This window comes from Natator depressus, chromosome 4, assembly GCF_965152275.1.
Source record: "Natator depressus isolate rNatDep1 chromosome 4, rNatDep2.hap1, whole genome shotgun sequence".
In the NCBI taxonomy this organism is placed as follows: domain Eukaryota; kingdom Metazoa; phylum Chordata; order Testudines; family Cheloniidae; genus Natator; species Natator depressus.
The window spans coordinates 127,972,443-127,995,155 of NC_134237.1; the positions used below are offsets into that span (position 1 = coordinate 127,972,443).

Below are 22,713 nucleotides of genomic sequence, written 5' to 3' on the forward strand. Positions count from 1 at the left end.
GTGCTCTGTTTTTGAAAACAAATGTATCTCATAGTCCTTTGTTGAAGGCTGTTTGCAAACAGTGACATGAGTCTGAATAGCTGAAAAAAACTAACTTTACCCAGAATTTCAGTGAGGAGCTTTAGGCTAGAAATATCTAGAAGTGATACTGTCAAATCTGCAGAGACTCAACATTTAAGTATATGAAAAGTAGGTTTTACAAAACGTGACAGAGAAACAGGTCAAACTTTTAAAAATTCTAATTAAAAAAAGTTGAATGTAAAACCATTCTCATGAAGCGTTTGCAACTGAAACATGCTAGAACACGTGAGTTAAGAAAGTGAAATTCACTCATTTTAATTATCCACACGGAGCATAATGTAAGTAGTTTAACATCCTTTCAGTTTTAATAATCTGAGCCATTTACATCACAAGCAAGGAATATTTTTAACACGACACTGACTTTTATGGAGAACAGCATCTGAAATATTTGAACAATTCAACAACTAAATGTTTGAAGATGTGTCGGCTAGTTTTGCCAGTGTACATTTTGAGTTTAACTTCAATAATTCTGTACATTCATGAAATCATAGAAATGTAGGGCTGAAAGGAACAGCCCTCTGTGCTGACGCAGGTCCGAGTAAACCTAGACAATCCCTGACAGGTGTTTGTCTGACCTGTTCTTAAAAACCTCCAATAAAGGGAATTCCACAACCTCCCTTAGAGTAACATTTTTTTTTTTAATAATATCTCCCTTGCTGCAGATTAAGTCCATTACTCCTGGTCCTACCTTCAGTGGACATGAAGAACAATTGATCACCATTCTCTTTATAAAGTCCTTAACTTATTTGAAGACTTATCAGATCCCTCCTCAGTCTTTCCAAGACCCAGGGTTTTTTTTAACCTTAACTCAAAGGTCAGGGCTTTAAAACTTTTCATCATTCTTGTAGCTCTCCTCCGGACTCTATCCAATTTGTCCACATCTTTCCTAAGGTGTGGCACCCAGAATTGGACACTATATTCCAGACAGGGCCCTGCCAGTACCAAGCAGAGTGGAATAATTACATCCTATGTCTTACATACAACACTCCTGATAATACACCTCAGAATGATAACCTTTTTTACAAGTGCATCACCTCGCTGGGTCATATTCAATTTGTCAATCGTTATACACTCTACCAGGTCCGTTTCCGCAGAACTACTGCTTAATCCATCAGTTATTCCCCATTTTGTAGCTGTGCTTTTGATTTTTCCTTCCCCAAAATGTAGTACTTTGCACTTATCTTTACTGAATTTCATCTGTTGATTTCAGATCAATTCTCCAATTTGTCAAGGTCATTTTGAATTATAATCCTGTCCTCCAAAGTGCTTGCAACCTCTCCCAGCTTGGTTTCATCAGCAAATTTTATAAGCACAGTCTCCACTCCATTATCCAAGTTGTTAATGAAAATATTGAATGGTATCGGATCAAGACCTGACCCATGCAGGAACCTCTTCAAGTATGGTCTTTCAACCAGTTACCGTCTTATAGTAAGTTCATCTAGACATGATTTCCCTAGTTTGCTTATGAGAATGTCACATGGGACTGTGTCAAAGGGCTTACTAAAATCAATACATCATGTCTACTGCTTTCCCCCTATCTACTAGACTAGTAACCATGTCAAACAGGGAAATTAGGTTGGTTTACATTATTTAATCTTGATATATCTATGTTGACTATTCCTTATTACCCTATTATCCTCTAGATCAGTGGTTTTCAGACTGGGGTACTTGAGAAAAATCTTTAATGGTGGACAATGCATTTTGTTTAGTAAGACTTGGCAATCATAGGTCTATTATGACCCTATCTCAGATGGGGGTATGCAGTAGACTACATTTGGAAAGGGGTACACAGCCCAGAAAGTTTGAAAACCACTGTTCTAGGTGCTTACACACTGTTTAATAATTTGTTGCAGTATCTTTTCAGGTATTAAAGTTGATGTTTTAAGTTTAAGGATCTACACTGGGACGAAGTTAAACAATTTATTAAGGCAATTCAGTTTTCCTTTGTCCAGAATGCTTTAAAAAACCCAAACTTCCTCACTCAGGGGGCGGCAGAACAATCTATTAGTTCCAGACTTTTGCACCAGGTACTAGGGTTAATAACTGCTCCTCTCCATACTCTAACCTGACATAGTAAACATGAGAATCAACCAGGCAAAAGTCACATTTGAAAGTGATCTATCAAATAAGCACAGAGAGCAGTTCCTTATTTTTAATACACAACAGTTTTATAAGATTCATATAATCCTTTCAAGGGCAGTTTCACCCCTGACATTTCATGCAAGAAGTTTTAGGTTAATATAGTATATAGCTTGCCTTGCTGTTGGCACTCATACTATTGCAAAGTGTAATACACATACAGTATTACCTTCTAGATTAAGCTACTCTAGTCATCTTCTATCAAAGGAGTCTCAAAAGAGAAACAATGAAAAAACCAAGAACTAACCGTGAAAAGATGATCAGAAAGTGTTTATTTAAAAGTAACAGTTTATTAGGAGATTACCTTCTCTGGGGACACAGAGATAGAAAAAACTTCCAGAGTGAAATCTCAGTCCCACTGAAGTCAATGGAAGTTTGAACAACATCTTCATTGGGGCCAGGATTTTACCCAAGGAATTTTTAGAATCCAAAGTAATTGACTGAAAAGGAGAGGCTTATATTAATTTCAGTGGGAACCAGACCAGTCTTTAAGTCACTGGTGTCCTTAAATATCTCGCTGTGCTACTTATTTGGGGCATTTAGCACTAACTGCCATTCTCTGAAACTAGAAATTAAAGTTTTGGTTTTAAAAAAAATAAATGTTATGTACCACCTTTAAACTCTGAAAGTCCTATATTTGCAAGGTATATGTCACAACCTTAAAGGTCTCTAAAAAGTAAGATGAAGAGTTTTACCTACCAAGACCCCATTTAGGATTTTCTATTTCTTCAGCATTTGTTGACATTACTGATATTTTGGGGAGAGATTTATGATCCCCTCTGTATTGTACCGGTCAGTAAATGTCCTTAATTCAGCAAAAGAAATATAAAAGTTTGATAATCTATCTTGGCAGATAAGCAAGAGAATTAAATCATTTTCAAGTAGGATATTTTGAAGTACTCCACGGTATACTGAATTAATTTCTAGTTCTGGAAGGGAATTAAATGTTGGACCTTAAAAATCATGACACCTATCATCATGTCTTTCAAGCACAAACTTTGTGCTATTTTAGCTGCCAAAAATCATATCAGCATTGGAAAGGGGACAAGATACAAGATGGTAATTAAGCCAATTTTTAATGCCTGGGCATCTTAACTTATTAGTTGTTTTGTTGTGGAATACTGACTTCATAAAAATTCAGAAGTTCCACAGATGCAATTAAAGTGCAGCAGCCCTGTTGACAGTAGTCAGCACATACAGCTCATCTGGTGCAATAAAATTCAGATAGACAATTAATACTTTAGGTATCTGGCATTTGAAGTCAATAAGAACCCGTCACAGTTTCAAGGTTAACTGCACCTTTGACCCCCTGCCCCCAACCTCCTACCACTTGGTCTTCCTTAAGGGTACCCATATCTCTCTACCTCCAGATTGGGGGTTTAGGCTTCCAGACCCTCTGCATCTCACAGTGATTTCCCCAGCGGGGGTCTAGCACCTGCGATTAACCTGTCTCCAGGCGCTACAACAGCATATACCAGTTACCAGCCAGCCTTCACATAGCAAAATACATTTATTCTTAAGGTAAAAACATTACAGAGAAAACAATACAAAACAAAATTTAAACACTAACCATACCAGGAGTCATGCATCAGTCTTATGAGGCCCTAGTAGGCGAAAAGTCTTTGCAACACTTCCATGAGAGTTGGGTGGCTCTTTGGACAGAAGGTACTGTACATTTGATGGATCAGAAAGAAGGCCCCGCGTCAACTCAAACCTAGCCTCTTTATGCCAGAAGTCCTCAATTTGTCTGCTGGTCTCTGGAAAACCCAGTTGAACCAGTATATGCAAACCTCCCTGGGAGTGATACCTCTCTGGAGGCGTTAACAACCTGAGTGATTCTCCTTAAACACTCTCCACTGTTTTTAATTCCTGGAGAAGCTGTGGTGACCTTCCCACCAGGAGCTGCTTACAATCCCTGGCACACAGTGATAGATCACCTTTCATAAATTTAATACAATATGGTTCCCAAAGATATTGCACATGACAGAAATATCTGTCATGCAATCAACCTGCAAGATTCACCAGCCAGATAACCAGGAAAGAATTATCTGAGTTACTACAGAAAATTCTTTCCTGGGTATCTGGCTGGTGAATCTTGCCCATATGCTCAGGATTTAGCTGATCGCCATATCTGGGGTCAGGAAGGAATTTTCCTCCAGGGCAGATTGGAAGAGGTCCTGGAGGTTTTTCGCCTTCCTCTGTAGCATGGGTCACTTGCTGGAGGAGTCTCTGCTCCTTGAAGTCTTTAAATCACAATTTGAGGACTTCAATAGCTCAGACATAGAATCATAGAATATCAGGGTTGGAAGGGACCCCAGAAGGTCATCTAGTCCAACCCCCTGCTCGAAGCAGGACCAATTCCCAGTTAAATCATCCCAGCCAGGGCTTTGTCAAGCCTGACCTTAAAAACCTCTAAGGAAGGAGATTCTACCACCTCCCTAGGTAACGCATTCCAGTGTTTCACCACCCTCTTAGTGAAAAAGTTTTTCCTAATATCCAATCTAAACCTCCCCCATTGCAACTTGAGACCATTACTCCTCGTTCTGTCATCTGCTACCATTGAGAACAGTCTAGAGCCATCCTCTTTGGAACCCCCTTTCAGGTAGTTGAAAGCAGCTATCAAATCCCCCCTCATTCTTCTCTTCTGCAGACTAAACAATCCCAGCTCCCTCAGCCTCTCCTCATAAGTCATGTGCTCTAGACCCCTATCATTTTTGTTGCCCTTCGCTGGACTCTCTCCAATTTATCCACATCCTTCTTGTAGTGTGGGGCCCAAAACTGGACACAGTACTCCAGATGAGGCCTCACCAGTGTCGAATAGAGGGGAACGATCACGTCCCTCGATCTGCTCGCTATGCCCCTACTTATACATCCCAAAATGCCATTGGCCTTCTTGGCAACAAGGGCACACTGCTGACTCATATCCAGCTTCTCGTCCACTGTCACCCCTAGGTCCTTTTCCGCAGAACTGCTGCCTAGCCATTCGGTCCCTAGTCTGTAGCGGTGCATTGGATTCTTCCATCCTAAGTGCAGGACCCTGCACTTATCCTTATTGAACCTCATCAGATTTCTTTTGGCCCAATCCTCCAATTTGTCTAGGTCCTTCTGTATCCTATCCCTCCCCTCCAGCGTATCTACCACTCCTCCCAGTTTAGTATCATCCGCAAATTTGCTGAGAGTGCAATCCACACCATCCTCCAGATCATTTATGAAGATATTGAACAAAACACAAAAACATAGGTGAGAGGTTTTTCATAGGAGTGGGTGGGTGAGATTCTGTGGCCTGCGTTGTGCAGGATGTCAGACTAGATGATTATAATGGTCCCTTCTGACCTTAATATCTATGAATCTATGAAACATCTGGATTTACCAGCAAAACAGGCTAAAGAACGAATATTAGTACATCACTTCTTCAAAGGACCACCTAGAAACAAAACATTTTACTGGATAGCAGTAAAAAATGAGTAAGAACCTGTCTTACTCATAAGTAGAATGGATGTTTAGTGCTCTCTGAAATCTTGCTGCTCCTTCCACTCTCATCTGAAACGATTTACAATAAGAATCCCACTTATGCCTTTTTTTTTTTTTGAGAACTTCTTTAAGATGTAGAGAGACCTAAAGAAAACGGTTTCTCTTTAAAAATAAATGGTTTGGTTCTGTTTTTTTATCGTAGAAATACCAAGAATATCAACGCTTGTGTTCCTTTATTTTGCTGGGAGACTTGAGGTATATCTCAAAGGATGCATATTGCTAGCTTTCACAGCTTAACTCGAGAGGCAGAGCTGAGTCTTTAACAAAGACTATCTTGCTCCAAAGTGTTCACCATTTAAATCAAACAGCAAAAACACAAACTCAAGTTCAAACAGTCTGAATAACAATGATTTGCCCTCTTAGGCTATCTCTACCCTACATCACTTACACCAGTGCAGCTGCCCTGATGCAGCCACACCGCTGTAGCACTTCTGGTGAAGCTGCCCTAAGCCAGAGGTGGGCAAACTACCCGCGGTACCGTCCTGCCCGGCCCCTGAGCTCCTGGCCAGGGAGGCTAGCCCCTGGTCCCTCCCCTGCTGTCCCCCCTCCCCCGCAGTCATGCCACCACGCAGGCAGTGCTCTGGGCGGGGCGGCTGCCAGACATGCCGCTCTGAGCAGCATGGTAAAGGGGCTGGGGGGTTGGATAAGGGGCAGGGGGTCCTGGGGGGCGGTCAGGGGACAGGGAACAGAGGACAATTGGATAGGGCAGAGGTTCGGGGTGGGGGGCAGGGGACGGGGAGGGGATTAGATGGGCGTTGGGTCCCAGGGGACAGTTGGGGCAGGGGTCCCGGGAGGGGGCCGTCAGGGGACAAGAAGCCCGGGGGGGGGGGAGGGGGTTGCAAGTGGGAGGGGGAGAATAGGGGGCGGGGGCCAGGCTGTTTGGGGACATGTGCACAGCCTTCCCCACCTGGCCCTCCATATAGTTTCGCACCCCGATGTGGCCCTCGGGCCAAAAAGTTTGCCCACCCCTGCTCTAAGCTAATGGGAGAGAGCTCTCCCGTCAACTTAGCTACTGCCTCTTGCAGAGTAAGAGAAGTTATGTCAGTCGGAGAAGCTCTCCCACCAACACAGCACCATCTACAACTGGTGCTGAGGTCGGTATAACTTATGTCGCTCAGAGGCATGGATTGTTCACCCCGAGCGACGCAAGTCATACTGAAGTGATTTATAATGTAGACATAGCCTTAGCTGCTTAACTTTCATTCCTTGACTCTTGCGATATCAAAATTGCATTAATCATCTAGTTTCCAAGAGTATGATAGCTGGCGAAGCCCTGAACTCCTTGCGTAAAAACAAGGAGAATTTTTCCCCCCTAAACCCTTTAAGCCTGTTTTATTATAGTGGTATGACAGCACTATTACAGTTCAGATTACATCACAGCTTCTACTTAAACCTCTGCTTAGTTGGATTCATATGAAATTTGGTGTGCCTCGGATAGTGCAGTATAGGGTTAGCGACTCAAATCTGAAGTCAGCTGAGCTAGGGAACATGGAGATACAAGTCCTGAAAAACAGCCATTCCTTAAAAGGTTCCTGGGAGCATTGCACAGAGCTAGAGGTAAGTCTACTGATGTAATGCAAGTCAAAATGGTCTCAAGGTAGCGTATGGCACCCACTAAATCTTTGGGGGACCCAAACTGATAATGGTAAAGAAAACGTACATTTTTTTACAGTGTGCATGGCCAATACAGAAAAACAGCTAGAGGGTTTCCATTCCCACCATTTTATATGCTTTAAAGCGCAATTCTTGCACGTGTTCTAAAATCCAAACGATTACTCCTATTGCTTTGGAATTTGATGTGCATCACGGGTGATCCAGATTTGGGGTCATTTGACCAAGGGAATCCCGAGTTACAGAACCCCCGATAAAATCAGTTTCCTCCTGCTGCCTTGTACTGCTATAATGAGAGATACTAATGACTGGATGACTCACATACCTTGTTGAGACTGATGGCTGTGGACTCACCCTTCAGTTGACCTACCCCATGGTAAAGTTAATCACAAGTCCACCTAAGTTAAAAAGAGTTTTGACTGTGTGGCCTGAGGTTGCAACAATTTGAGAGTCATGGGTGGTAATTTATTTGGGGGAAGGAGGAGATGTAATCAAACTCTTTGGGGAAAAAAAATAGACATGTGAATGCTTCCTGGAAGGGGTTTGGGGCCGCAGAGAGGGGAATAAATGGGGATGGAGGTTGGGGAGGAGCAAGGGGTTGGGGGCTCAGGTGAGGGAGGCTTGGGGGAGTGGAGGGGTGGGACAGTAGGAAGGGGAAGGGGGACGTGGGGGTGAGTTGCAGGGGGAACTGGGGAGAATAGAGGGGCAGGGACATCTTTCAGCCCCACATTCTCCCTTCCTGGGTATATGCACAGATCTGGGAGGACTCTTGCCCCTCTAGGTGGGTCTAAGCCCCCCTTACTGCTCTCTCATGATCTAGGATATGGGGGGCCTTGCCCTTCTGGGTGATGTCTGAGCCACTCTCGCTGCCCCCATCTACAGGGGTTGGATCCCCCACCTATCCCCCCCATGAGAACCAGGTTCGGGGACAGCTTGCCCTTTTGGGACAGTCTGACATCCTCGTCCCTGCCTTCCATGTGAGGCAGAATCTGGGCAAGTCCTGCCTCTCTGGGTGACTAGTTAAGAATGGGTATACTTCATGTATACTACAGTCTCCAAAGCACTCTGAGGGGGATGAGAACACCCCCTGAGATGAATGGAGCAGTTCACATGTCTCAGGGCTATTATTTCCAGTTGTATTTCTCCTTGGGGTGGTCTTATTAAGGGCTTGTCTACATTTACAATGCTGTGATGCTTCAGTGAAGACACTACCTATGCCAACAGGAGGTCTTCTCCTGTCGTCGTAGGTAATCCAACTCCCCAAGAGGCGGTAGCTAGGTCGACAGGAGAATTCTCCCGAATGCTGTCTACACCAAGGGTTAGGTTGGCTTAACTGCGTTGTTCAGAAATGAGGATTTGTCAATAATTTGTTAGCGTAGACCAAGGCCTCAGTTGAGAGGAGCCCTTTTCCCTCCATCATATCTCTATCCTTCCTCTTTAAAAGGACGGTGCTTCTAAGTGTTCTAAAATCTGCATGCTTGCATAGATTTTCTTGAAATTGGCAATACCTCATGGGAGTGCAGAGTAGGGTTAATAACCCAAATTTGGGTCACTGAGTCAGGGTTCTGGAGATACAAGCCCTGAAAAAAAAACAGCCTTTTAGCAAAAGGCTTTTAAGTGTGGTGGCATTTGTTTTTTTCCCCTTGCAGAGTTAGAGATGAAATTCTTGCTGTGGGTCAAAATGATCCTAATTAGTCAATGTTCACCCAAGGTAGCGCAGGGCACCTACTTAGTCTTTGGGGGATCCAAACTGTGAATAGCGTTTAAGAACATATTCACATTGTGCAGATGCGCAGTCTGGAAGGATTACAGTGCACATGCACCAAAACAGAAAAGCCCCATTTTATCCTTGCCTGGGCAATTTAAGGGAATGTGTCAACGCCATTGCCCTGGCGAATACTCTGCCACGGTCATTTCTAGGCTGAACCTTTGTACACCTATGCAATAAAAATTTAATAACTCCTGTTGCTTGCTACAAGTTGTCTCTGTTACAACTTGTCTCTGTTACAACATGTTTTTATTTTATGGAGAGACTTCTGTAAGCATAGCAGAATAGTCAGCAGCCAGTCTGACAAAAAAAATTTGTTATACCAGATAGGGAGGAGCCGGAGACAGAGGAATTTTGTGGAGGGTGGGAAGGAGTGAGGGGTTGGGAAAATGAAGGTGGGTGGTAGGTTGTTTGAGAAAATCTGTATTTTACTAGCTCCTGGGAGAATAGTGGGTGGAGGCTTGTGGGGGGCAAGTGTCTACTTCTTGATCTCATGGCAGATTAATGTGGTATTTACAAAGAGACATGCCACAGAGGTTTGGAACTGACAGCACAGGTACCTTGACCACTGAGGGAAAAGACGTGCACTTGCCAGGGTTGCCAGGGTGTGGATTCTGGGCAAATCCTGGATCACAAGGTTACAGAAGTTTGTGGGAGAGCAAGGAATACACTATGACATAGGAAATGCTGGCTATGGACTGATTTGGCTCAGTATGCAAATTGCAGAACATGAAAAGTACAACTGCCTAAAGGACTACTAACGTACCAACACCACATCTTTTCCTGTTCTAAAAGGAAATTCCACGGCAAGAAATTCCATTAATGTAGAGTTAAGATTGGTTGGTGGTATGTTGTCCTCTTGCAGAACACTGAGTTGAGCCAAACTCAAACTTCTGAAAACCAAGAAATGCACAATTCAAGCTGCCTGTGCACCATTAACTCTGCCTTCTTTCAGCAATATCCCAATACACCCCAACAACATACTTTTACTCTGCCAACACCACAGTTCCTGAAACGTACAAGTTCTTCACCTCCTTCTACAGCCCACTCTCTCTCACCCACCAGGTTCCATTTAACACTATTAAAGAACAAAATGAAAACAGAAGGTTGCCCACATCACCTTCCCTCTCCCCTCTACAAGCAAAGCCTCAATACGCATACAGCACAAACTCATACTGGCCGTGTTGGTATTAGATGTTGTCTACAAGGGGATAACATAGCACCAAGAAATCTTAACTGTGTGTTACTATTGTTTTTTTTTCCAATTAATCAGTATTAAAATTAATCGGCAAGAGAGGGTAAAAGACCTTCCCTCCATCTGCAGGTCACCTTTAATGCTCCACTTTATTGCTAGGCCAGCCTGCTGACAGAATAGACTGTGTTATGTAACGTGCACAAAAATTCACATGGTGTCTTAGAGAAAAAAGGACTTCCTCTGCTGCTCCCAACAGAAAAGAATACATCATTTGTTACAATGAGCAAAATTATCATCTTTTTCTTTTTACGTAGATCCATGGACCACTTTGAACTATACATAACTGAAAACTGCATACAATTCCTATAGATATCATGCCATACAATATATCGGAAGAGCTATGTTTATACTAATTTTCTCCCTCCTTTAAAAAGTCCCACTATTGCCATGGTGGAGCTACCTCTGTGGTAGCAAACTGTGGGCAATCTTAAGAAAAAAAAAAGTTTAGTGCAGACAAAGCCTAAGAAACAAACAAAAATCAGGTAACACATAAAGTCTTACCTCTGGTTTACTGAGGCTGGATGACACAAGAGAACCAGATCCCACATCCAGATCCCATTGCTTTCTGCCACTATTCTCAGGGTCAAGAGCAGCAATTCGTCCATCCAAAGTGCTGATAATTACTAAGGATCTGCCAATCACAGAAACATTCGAAGTCAGAAATAAAGCTGCTATAGATATGCCTAGCTATATTTTCTGACTTCAGATTACATTATCTTCAATAAATCATAGTGTTTACATTTTGCATTGTATCATTTAACTGGGCAGCTCTAGAAGAGCTGTAAGTTTGTAATTGGATCTCAGAAACTTGTTTCATATGCCATGATGCAACTTCTAATCATTTCAAGAGGTCACTTGGAAGCAAAATAAGTTACAGTCACTGTTAAGATTGATTTATGTTTTCACCAATCTTCCTATTTGAAGTTCATATGATTTGTATACCCTAACCAAAAAAGACCCCAACAACCCTCATATGGTTTTCAAAAACAAATAACCCACTAGGTCAGCATGCAAGTAATACTGCAGCACAGACTGAGTAAATCTGCAAATAACTTGAGCAAAGCATGGAAACAAATTTGGATGTCAGGAAATGTCTCATAAGAAAGCAATTGTTAAAAAACAACATAGCAGAGCAAAAGCATTCATTCATTTGGAAATGAAGGATATGCCTACACAGCAAACGGGCTAGCCTGTTCTAGCTCGCCTAAATCCAACAATAGCTGTAAAGACGGCACAGCACTGGTATCTTTGCAAGAAGTACAATTTAGCAGGTTTAAAACAAACAAAAGGAAGTATTTCTTCACACAACGCACAGTCAGCCTGTGAAACTCTTTGCCAGAGAATGTGTGAAGGCCAAGACTATAACAGGGTTCAAAAAAGAACTAGATAAGCTCATGGAGGATAGGTCCATCAATGGCTATTAGCCAGAATGAGCAGGAATGGTGTCCCTAGCCTCTGTTTGCCAGAAGCTGGAAATGGGCAACAGGGGATGGATCATTTGATGATTACCTGTTCTGTTCATTCCCTCTGGGGCACCTGGCATTGGCCACTGTCGGAAAACAGGATACTGGGCTAGATGGACCTTTGGTCTGACCCAGTATGGCCGTTCTTAGGCTATATCTACTCTACGAAATTAGGTTGAATTTATAGAAGTCGGTTTTGTAGAAAGCGTTTTTATATAGTCGATTGTGTGTGTCCCCATACAAATGCTCTAAGTGCATTTAGTCAGCGGACTGCATCCACAGTACCGAGGCAACCGACGACTTCCGGAGTGTTGCACTGTGGGTAGCTATCCCACAGTTCCCGCAGTCTTTGCCGCCCTTTTGAATTCTGGGTAGAAATCCCAATGCCTAATGGGGCAAAAACATTGTCGCAGGTGGTTCTGGGTACATATCTTCAGGCACCCCCTTCCCTCCCTCCCTCCGTGAAAGGAACGGCAGACAATCGTTTCGCACCTTTTTTCCTGGGTTACCCGTGCAGATACCATACCACGACAAGCATGGAGCCCGCTCAGCGTCACCGTATGTCTCCTGCATGCTGGCAGATATGGTAACTGTATTGCTACACAGCAGCAGCTCATTGCCTTTTGGCAGCAGACAGTGCAGTATGACTGGTAGCCATCATCGCTGTACTCCAGGGTGCTCTTTTAGCCAACCTCAGTGAGGTCGGTCAGGGGTGCCTGGGCAAACACGGGAGTGACTCAGCCAGGTCATTTCCCTTTTAAGTTTAGTCTCATGGCGATTCAGTCCTGCCGGCAGTCCTACTGCACCGTCTTCTAATGAGCACCCAGGAGACAACGGCCAGCAGTCATACCGCACCGTTCATGGCATGGAACGCCAATTCTGGGCCCCGGGAAACAAGCACAGAGTGGTGGGACCACATAGTGTGGCGGGTCTGGAATGATTCCCAGTGGCTGTGATACTTTCACATGCCTAAGGGAACTTTCATGGAACTTTGTGACTTGCTTTCCCCTGCCCTGAGGCGCAAGAATACCAAGATGAGAGCAGCCCTCACAGTTCACAAGCGAGTGACAATAGCCCTGTGGAAGCTTGCAACGCCAGACAGCTACCGGTCAGCTGGGAATCAATTTGGAGTGGGCAAATCTACTGTGGGGGCTGCTGTGATGCAAGTAGCCAACGCAATCAAATATCTGCTGATATCAAGGGTAGCGACCCAGGGAAATGGGCAGGTCATAGTGGATGGCTTTGCTGCAACAGGATTCCCTAACTGTGGTGGGGCCATAGACAGAACCCATATCCCTATCCTGGCACTGGAGCACCAAGGCAGCAAGTACATAAACCGCAAGGGGTACTTTTCAGTGATGCTGCACGCACTGGTGGATCACAAGGGACATTTCGCCAACATCAACGTGGGATGGCCGGGAAAGGTACATGATGCTCGTATCTTCAGGAACTCTGGTCTGTTTCAAAAGCTGCAGCAAGGGACTTTATTCCCAGACCAGAAAATAACCATTGGGGATGTTGAAATGCCTACAGTTATCCTTGGGGACCCAGCCAACCCCTTAATGCCATGGCTCATGAAGCCATACACAGGCACTCTGGACAGTAGTCAGAAGCTGTTCAACTATCGGCTGAGCAAGTACAGAATGGTGGTAGAATGTGCATTTGAGCATTTAAAAGTGCGCTGGTGCAGTTTACTGACTAGGTTAGACCTCAGCGAAACCAATATTCCCGTTGCTATTGCTGCTTGCTGTGTGTTCCACAATATCTGTGAGAGTAAGGGGGAGACGTTTATGGCAGGGTGGGAGGTTGAGGCAAATTGCCTGGCGGCTGATTATGCGCAGCCAGACACCAGGGCGGTTAGAAGAATACAGGATTGCGCGGCGCGCATCAGAGAAGCTTTGAAAACCAGTTTCATGACTGACCAGGGTACTGTGTGACACTTCTGTTTGTTTCTCCTTGATGGAACCCTCCCAGTTTCACTCTACTTTCCTGTAAGCTAAGCACCCTCCCCTCCCCCCTTCAATCACCGCTTGCAGAGGCAATAAAGTCATTGTTGCTTCACATTCATGCATTCTTTATTTATTCATCACACAAATAGGGGGATAACTACCAAGGTAGCCCGGGAGGGGTGGTGGAGGAGGGAAGCACTGGGTGGGGTGCTGGAGAAGGGAAGGACAAGGCCACATAGCACTTTAAAAGTTTAAAACTTTAAAACTTATTGAATGCCAGCGTTCTGTTGCTTGGGCAATCCTCTGGGGTGGAGTGGCTGCGTGGCCAGAGGGGCCCCCCCCCCGCCACCGCATTCTTGGGCGTCTGGGTGAGGAGGCTATGGAACCTGGGGAGGAGGGCGGTTGGTTACACAGGGGCTATAGTGGCAGTCTGTGCTCCTGCTGCCTTTCCTGCAGCTCAATCATACACTGGAGCATATGAGTTTGATCCTCCAGCAGCCTGAAGCATTGACTCCTGCCTTCTTTCAGCAAGCTGACGCCACCTACCATCTTCAGCCCATCACCTTTCCTTGCAGTCATATTGTGTTTTCCTGCACTCTGAGATTGTCTGCCACCACGTATTTTGCTGTGCTCTGTCAGTGTGGGAGGACAGCGTGAGGTCAGAGGACATTTCATCACAAGTGCGTTTTTTTTGCCTTCTAATCTTCGCTAGCCTCTGGGAAGGAGAAACATATGCAGCTGGTGGAGGGGAAAAAAAGGGACAGTGGTAGTTAAAAAGACATTTTACAGAACAATGGGTACACTCTTTCACAGTAAACCTTGCTGTTATCACATAGCACATGTGCTTTCATTACAAGGTTGCATTTTGCCTCTTGAGGGTATGCCGGTTTGGTGTGAGAGATCACTCACACAGGGCCGGGCAGCAGAATTTGGCTTGCAGGCAGCCATGGTAAACACAGTCTTTTGGCTTCTTTAACCTTCATAACCACGTGGGAATGGTTTCAAACAGCAGCACCCTTATTTCCCATACTAAGTAGCCACTGGGTTGGCCATTAAAAATAGGTTGGCAATTTAAAAGGAGGGGCTGCGGTTTCCAGGTTCATGTGCAGCAGAAACCCAACCCTCGCCACACACACATGCAATTCTCTGGGATGATGGCTTCACCCCCTCCCCCAACCGCATGGCTAACAGCGGGGAAGATTTCTGTTCAGCCACAGGCAAACAGCCCAGCAGGAATGGGCACTTCTGAATGTCCACTTACTAAAACCACCCTATTTCAACCAGGTGACCATAAATGATATCACTCTCCTGAGGGTAACACAGAGAGATAAAGAACGGATTTTGTTTGAATGCCAGCAAACACCGGGACCATACGCTGCAATGCTTTGTTCTGCAATGATTTCCGACTACGTGCTACTGGGCTGGCGTGGTAAAATGTCCTACCTTGGAGGACGGAATAAGGCTGCCCTCCCCAGAAACCTTTTGCAAAGGCTTTGGGAGTACATCCAGGAGAGCTTTATGGAGATGTCCCTGGAGGATTTCCGCTCCATCCCCAGAAACGTTAACAGACTTTTCCAGTAGCTGTACTGGCCGCGTATGCCAGGGCAAATTAAATAATTAAACACGCTTGCTTTTAAACCATGTATAATATTTACAAAGGTACACTCACCAGAGGTCCCTTCTCCGCCTTCAGGGTTCGGGAGCCCGCCTTGGGTGGGTTCAGGGGGTACTGGGTCCAGGTCCAGGGTGATAAACAGATCCTGGCTGTTGGGGAAACCGGTTTCTCCGATTCCTTGCTGTGAGTTATCTACAAACTCCTCATCATCTTCCTCGCCCCCAAAACCCGCTTCCATGTTGCCTCCCACTCCTTGGATGGAGTCAAAACACAGGGTTGGGGTCGTGGTGGCTGCACCCCCTAGAATGGCATGCTGCTCATTATAGAAGCGGCATGTCTGGGGCTCTGAACCAGAGCGGCCGTTTGCCTCTGTTTTTTTGGTAGGCTTGCCTGAGCTCCTTAATTTTCACGTGGCACTGCTGCAGGTCCCTGTTATAGACTCTGTCCTTCATGCCACTGGAGAATTTTTTCAAATATTTTGGCATTTTGTCTTTTTGAATGGAGTTCTACCAGCACAAATTCATCTCCCCATACAGCGATCATATCCCGTACCTCCCGTTCGGTCCATGCTGGAGCTCTTCGACGATTCTGGGACTGCATGGTCTCCTGTGATGATGAGCTCTGCATGGTGACCTGTGCAGGTGAGATCGCCACGCTGGCCAAACAGGAAATGAGATTCAAAAGTTTGCGGGCCTTTTCCTGTATACCTACCCAGTGCATCTGAGTTGAGAGCACTGTCCAGAGCTGTCACAACTGAACACTCTGGCATAGCTCCTGGAGGCCAATACCGTTGAATTGCGTCCACAGTACCCCAAATTCGACCCGGCAAGGCCGATTTCAGCGCTAATCCCCTCGTTGGGGTGGAGTAAAGAAATCGATTTTAAGAGCCCTTTAAGTCGAAAAAAAGGGCTTCATCATGTGGACGGGTGCAGGGTTAAATCAAGATAACGCTGCTAAATTCGACCTAAACTCATAGTGTAGACCAGGCCTTAGACACTGACCCTGGGTATGCACTCTGTTCACTAGCCCTCTCTGAAGTCCACATTGTGATGTATTTATTGCTATTGAATCCCAACAACACTGGTATCAAGATTGCTTGATAATCTGTGAATCTATGACCAGTGCTTAAATTCAAGCTATCTGATCAACTAGTCTGACCTCCTGAATTAATTCCTTGTCTAGTGGCCAAGGCACCAACTTGGAACATCGGGAAAATCTGGTTCAATTCTCTTCTGCGCTACAGAACTCCTCTGACTTTAGCCTTCATTTGAGAATGTGAGCAAAGGCAGTGCATAACTTCTGCTGTGTATACATACCCTAAAGCTAAGGGAGAAGAAGGCAGCCTGCCTGCTTGTTAAGTGGTGTATCTAACTGACAGCACATGATAGCAGTGGGCGGGCTGTTGGTTTCTAGAATATAAGCCTAAATGGACTGGGACCTGCCAGATGGAGAGGGTGTATCCACATGAAATAGTTCCACAGTTAAAATCAGAAGTGGGGTTTTGGCTACAATTCCTTTTTTTTTTTTTTTTAAACTAAAAGGGAGGGCTGAAGTCTGTTGACCTTTTGGACATGCTGAAAAGCTTACCTATTTTCACAGGCTTCTGGGGAGTCGAGAGCATAGATAAAAGGGGTGTTTGCTGGGAAGAGACATTTTTCTTAGTTTTCCGGCTGGCTACTGTCAAAAGTGGTTGTGAAAGGAGGCTGCTGGATTTACAGATATTTTCATTAATTGTGTTTTTACTGCTAGTCAAGAGCACCTAAATTTGATATATTAGCTGCAGTCCAAAAATGAAAATTCAGACTCAGATCAACTGACACCATACAATTTTGGAGTTCAGAGAGGAACATAATGCATTTTAAGGGATATGTCAGTATTCCTTTTAAAAATGTCCATAAAATATATAAAGCATGATTCTAAAAGATATGCAAAAGGGCAGTGTCTTATACAGTACTGGTAAAACATCAACCACAATAAGAGACCATGTGCAGTGTTGCAATTTTAAATTTAAACACATTCCACCACTGAAAAAAACATCCTTGTAAAGAATGTATTACATTGTTATTAATAATCTGAACAAACATTGTGTGACAACTATATACACACACACCCACCCCTATTCCAACAATATAGCACCACATTTTTCAAGTGTAATGTTTATTTTTTGAATCAAGAAACGTAGATTTTAATGACAGGTTTCAGAGTAGCAACCATGTTAGTCTGTATTTGCAAAAAGAAAAGGAGGACTTGTGGCACCTTAGAGACTAACATATTTGAGCATAAGCTTTCATGAGCGACAGCTCACTTTATTTCCACTGAATGCATCCAGTAGCTGTAGCTCACGAAAGCTTATGCTCAAATAAATTGGTTAGTCGCTAAGGTGCCACAAGTACTCCTTTTCTTTTTTTAGGTTTTAATGTACTAGGAAAGGCATCAATTCTTTTGTCAAATATTTGAGAACTACAGCTTCACTCAAACTTACTAGCAGTTTTATAAGCTGAATGTGATAATTACTGCTATAAAGGTACAGGAATCACAAGCAGGCTAATAATGTAGTGCAGTGTATCCATACTCAAGCACTCTAATGGTCACACAATTGTACATTATATTGTAGCTCTCAGTGTAACTGGGTTCTGCTAATGACTGTGCTTGTTCAAAACCCAAAAGCTCAAAGCACACTTAACAAAACACAAATGACTATTCAAAGTGTATCTATTTAAATTAGGGCTGTCAAGTGCTTAAAAAAATTAATTGTGATTAATCATGCAATTAATTGCACTGTTAATACTTATTTAATATTTTTGGATGTTTTCTACATTTTCAACTGATTTTGATTTTAATTACAACACAGAATACAAAATGTACAGTGCTCACTTTCCGTTTATTTTTCATTACAAATATTTACACTGTGAAACAACAAGAGAAATAGTATTTTTTAATTCCCCCATTATAAGTACTGTAGTGGGATCTCTATTGTGAAAGTTGAACTATCATGAAAGTAGAATTATGTACAAAAAAACTGCATTCAAAAATAAAACAATGTAAAATTCTAGAGCCTCCAAGTCCACTCAGTCCTACTTCTTGTTCAGCCAACCACTAAGACAAACAAGTTTGTTTATATTTGCAGGACATAATGCTGCCTACTTGTTTACAATGTCACCTGAAAGCGAGAACAGGCGTTCACATAGCACTGCTGTAGCTGAGGTCGCATGATATTTATGTGCCAGATGCACTAAAGATTCACATGCCCTTTCATGCATTAACCACCATTCCAGAGGACATGCGTCGATGCTAATGACGGGTTCTGCTTGATAATTCAAAGCAGTGTAGACCAACGCACGTCCATTTCCATCATCTGAGTAAAATTCCGCCAGCAGAAGGCTGATTATCTTTTTTGGTGGTTTGTGTTCTGTAGTTTCCACATCGGAGTGTTGCTCTTTTAAGACTTCTGAAAGCATGCTCCACACCTCATCCCTCTCAGATTTTGGAAGGCACTTCAGACTCTTAAACCTTGGGTCAACTGCTGTAGCTACCTTTAGAAATCTCACACTGGTACCTTCTTTGCATTTTGTCAAATCTGCAGTGAAAATGTTCTTAAAAAACAAACAAACGTGCTGAGTCAGAGACTACTATAACATGAAATATATGGCAGAATGCGGGTAAAACACAGAGCAGGAGACATAATTCTCCCCCAAGGAGTTCAGTCACAAATTTAATTAATGCCTTATTTTGTTAATGAGCATCATCAGCATGGAAGCATGTCCTATGGAATGGTGGCCAAAGCATGAAGGGGCATACACATATTTAGCATATCTGGCAGGTAAATACCTTGCAACGCCGGCTACAAAAGTGCCAGGTGAACTCCCGTTCTCACTTTCAGGTGACATAAATAAGAAGCGGGCAGCATTATCTCCCATAAGTGTAAACAAACTTGTTTGTCTTAGTGGTTGGCTGAACAAGAAGTAGGACTGAGCGGACTTGGAGGCTCTAAAGTTTTACTTAACTGCACTCAAAAACAAAATAGTTTAACAAACAAAAAAAAAAATCTACATTTGTAAGTTGCACTTTCACAATAAAGAAATTACACTCCAGTACTTGTATGAGGTAAATTGAAAAATACTATTTCTTTTATCATTTTTACAATGTAAATATTTGTAATAAAAAATAATATAGAGTGAGCACTGTACACTTTGTATTCCGTGTCGTAACTGAAGTCAATATATTTGAAAATGTAGAATCATAGAATATGAGGGTTGGAAGGGACCTCAGGACCCTGGGTTTAGCAGGCCAATGCTCAAACCACTGAGCTATCCCTCCCCCTCAATAAGAAAAACATCCAAAAATATTTAATAAATTTCAATTGGTATTCTACAGTTTAACAGTATGATTAAAACTGTGATTAATTTTTTTGAGTTAATCATGTGAGTTAACTGCAATCAACATCCCTAATTTAAATTTCACCTTGATCAAATCAACACCAAAGAAAGAAGATTAAACAATAATTGGCACCTAGTCAGTGCCTAACACTGCCTTCCCACCTAAACCATTGCTTTTGCTAATCATTTCCCTTGTCCAACTTGCTTTGTTCCTATATAAGCAGCTATTTATCTTTCTGCATTTTACATACCCACTCTACCTTCCTCCCCAGATACAAACTTCAGCCTTCCCAAAATTATCTGGCTATGAAGCATTTTTACCAGCTTTATTGGTTTCACATGTCTTCCTATATCATGAATTCAAGCCTCTTCACTAGAAAGACTTAACGACAGCTGAGAAGATGCACCATGATGAGTTTTCTGTTTGTTAAAGGAGAGAATTCTTTCAAGTCTTCATTCAAAAAACAAACAAAAAAATACTCTGCACGATTTACATATGCTTGTTTTAAAACTGGGGTTTTTACCACCTATTTGCTGCCCCCAAACTCTTTTGAATGCCATTATACATAATCAAAATGTTTTCCACTAAATAGCTACAATACCGTGGACTTTACATGACAAGACTCACCTACTAAGCAAATACTTCCTTCCAAACCACGATTATTTTGTTTGAACAGACCATAGTCACAAGACCAGCTCAGCCTTATCCAAGTCTTACAGCTAGCTACATTTAGAGCTGGAATCAAAGAATTAGCTACAGGAGAAGCGAATGTTAGTCTAGTACGGGGTAATCAATAGGCGTACCATGGGCCAAATCCAGACCGCCAGACGCTTTTGAATGGACAGCAAAAATCTTTTAATTTCTTATTATTGTCATTGTTGTTATTTTTTCTGAAATCTGGACTTTGACTAAGAAATATGGACCTTGACAAAAATAACTAATACCCCGGTAGTCTCTGGGGGATTGTTTCACTTTGACCTAAAATGCTGCCTTGTAAATTCACAAGCCTTGTAAATTATTTGAGATACTTCTGGACCAAATCTTTAGCTTGCTGTCAAACAGTATTCCTGGGACTTCACAAGTTTTAAATTCATGACCAGTAGAAATTTGCTAGAAAGTTTTCCTAGTTCTGATATCAAGATTAGTTTTAAATTTACCATTTCAAATATTTTATACGTTATACAATCTTACTATATTTTGCCCACCCTTTGGTGGTTGTCAGGTTAAAGTGACACTATCAACTTAACATCTAATCAGTTTTTGAAAAGGTTTGAGGTACTACCCATCTGCCCTAAGAAGCCATCATTTTTTATAGTTTCGCAATCACATTTTCGTATTTTAAAAATATTTTTCTCTCCTTTTTCTGTGTGAAAGACCCAGAGTAAACTGACTATTTGCAGGAAACAGTGAAACTGATTATAAATAAAGTGCTGACAACTTCATACAGTAAACTAAAAAAAAATGAAAGTTTTCCTCTAACCTTTCTAGTAATCTTAGTGTTACCAATAGCATTAGGATAAAACATTGACACGAGATTTTTAAATCGGCAGTGTCCTTTTCAAAAGGACACTAGTTGCTTTTCTCAAGAGGATTTATAAACTGGGTAGATTACTTAGTTTTTCAGAGTTTCTCTGAAAATTTTTCTTTAGTCACACCTATAATTGGTATTACATCAGATTGTCACAGCATACTATGCCAAATTCTTAAAGCAATATTCACACTTAAAAGTAGAACGTGCTTAGTGAAAAGCAGAATTGTTAACGAATAAGATGACTATATTTAGCCATCTCTCTTCACAAGTCTTGTGTTGACTGAAGATGCTTCAAATAAAACTGCTACTCAGTTACATGAGCACACTTGAGAGGATGTGGGTATCCTGCATGCATCACTTGATTCAGACATCTGATCAAGTTTGTTAAATGAATGGAGGATCCACTGTGTCTGCATTCTCCCTTTAGTTTGTATTTTAGTTAAGTCTGAGAACTTTTGAAATAAATGTGTTCTAGAAACACCAGACCCTATCACTTGCAACATCAGCAGCACAAAGTGACATGTCAATATCACCTTCCACCTGCTTGATACAGCAGAGTACCCTAATAAACAGCTAAGGACTGCACTTATGAGAAATATTATACAAGTACATTTGAAATTTAACAAACTATGTCAAAGTTTGTCATAACGTTAAACTCTTTCCATCCAGCTGTTTGTAATAATCCTTTTGGAATTACTAATTTTCTGTCCTTCATTCACAGATACTTAAGTGCTCCTAGCATTGATTTGTCCTTTTAAATTAATACAGAAAATTCCACAGATAGATTTTTCACACAGATGAAAAAGCTAGTCAAATCTGGAGCCAAACACCTCTAGCAGTATCTATTTATGGACAGAGTGCACTACGTCTACTACCATGCTTTCAGGTAACCCCATTACAACTCTATTCCACTAGCAAAATACGTAGGACCTCACCTGCCCAGTTACAGAAACTGAATTAGGGGTCTGACTACAACACAAGATAGACCCATGCAAGGGGACATGTAACCAAGACAAGGAACAACTGCATTGTCACTGGGTCCACAGCAGTTGTATCTGCAGTATAGACAAGCTTCAATGTTTTTGTTTAAGGAAACTCAAAACAAAAACAACCAATCTCTACACTGAACAGTCAGGTCAGCCCAACACTTGAGAATTAGCATCCCTTCTACTGCTCTTTAAACAAATAAATCAAGCCATATTTGGAACTACTAAGAGTATCTTCTCAAGCACAATATATAAAAGATACTGCAAGCTGACTGTAGAATACAAAGTCAGCAAATAGCAAGTGCTCCTCCAATTTTATAACCTATGCACCTAAACATGTATAACAACATTTTTCAGCCCTTGTGTCATTGAACTTTACAATTTAAAAACCCTCCGAATATTTACTG

General features: G+C 42.5%; 1 protein-coding gene across 1 annotated transcript in view; it reads right to left on the reverse strand.

The window, feature by feature from the left end:
• Nucleotides 1-22,713, reverse strand: part of EIF2AK3 (eukaryotic translation initiation factor 2 alpha kinase 3) — a 72,597-nt gene that overhangs the window by 48,143 nt on the left and 1,741 nt on the right. The window contains exon 2 of the mRNA XM_074951897.1: nt 10,887-11,016. The gene's annotated coding sequence lies outside the window, so the exon portion shown is untranslated. The remainder of the gene's footprint in view (nt 1-10,886; nt 11,017-22,713) is intronic.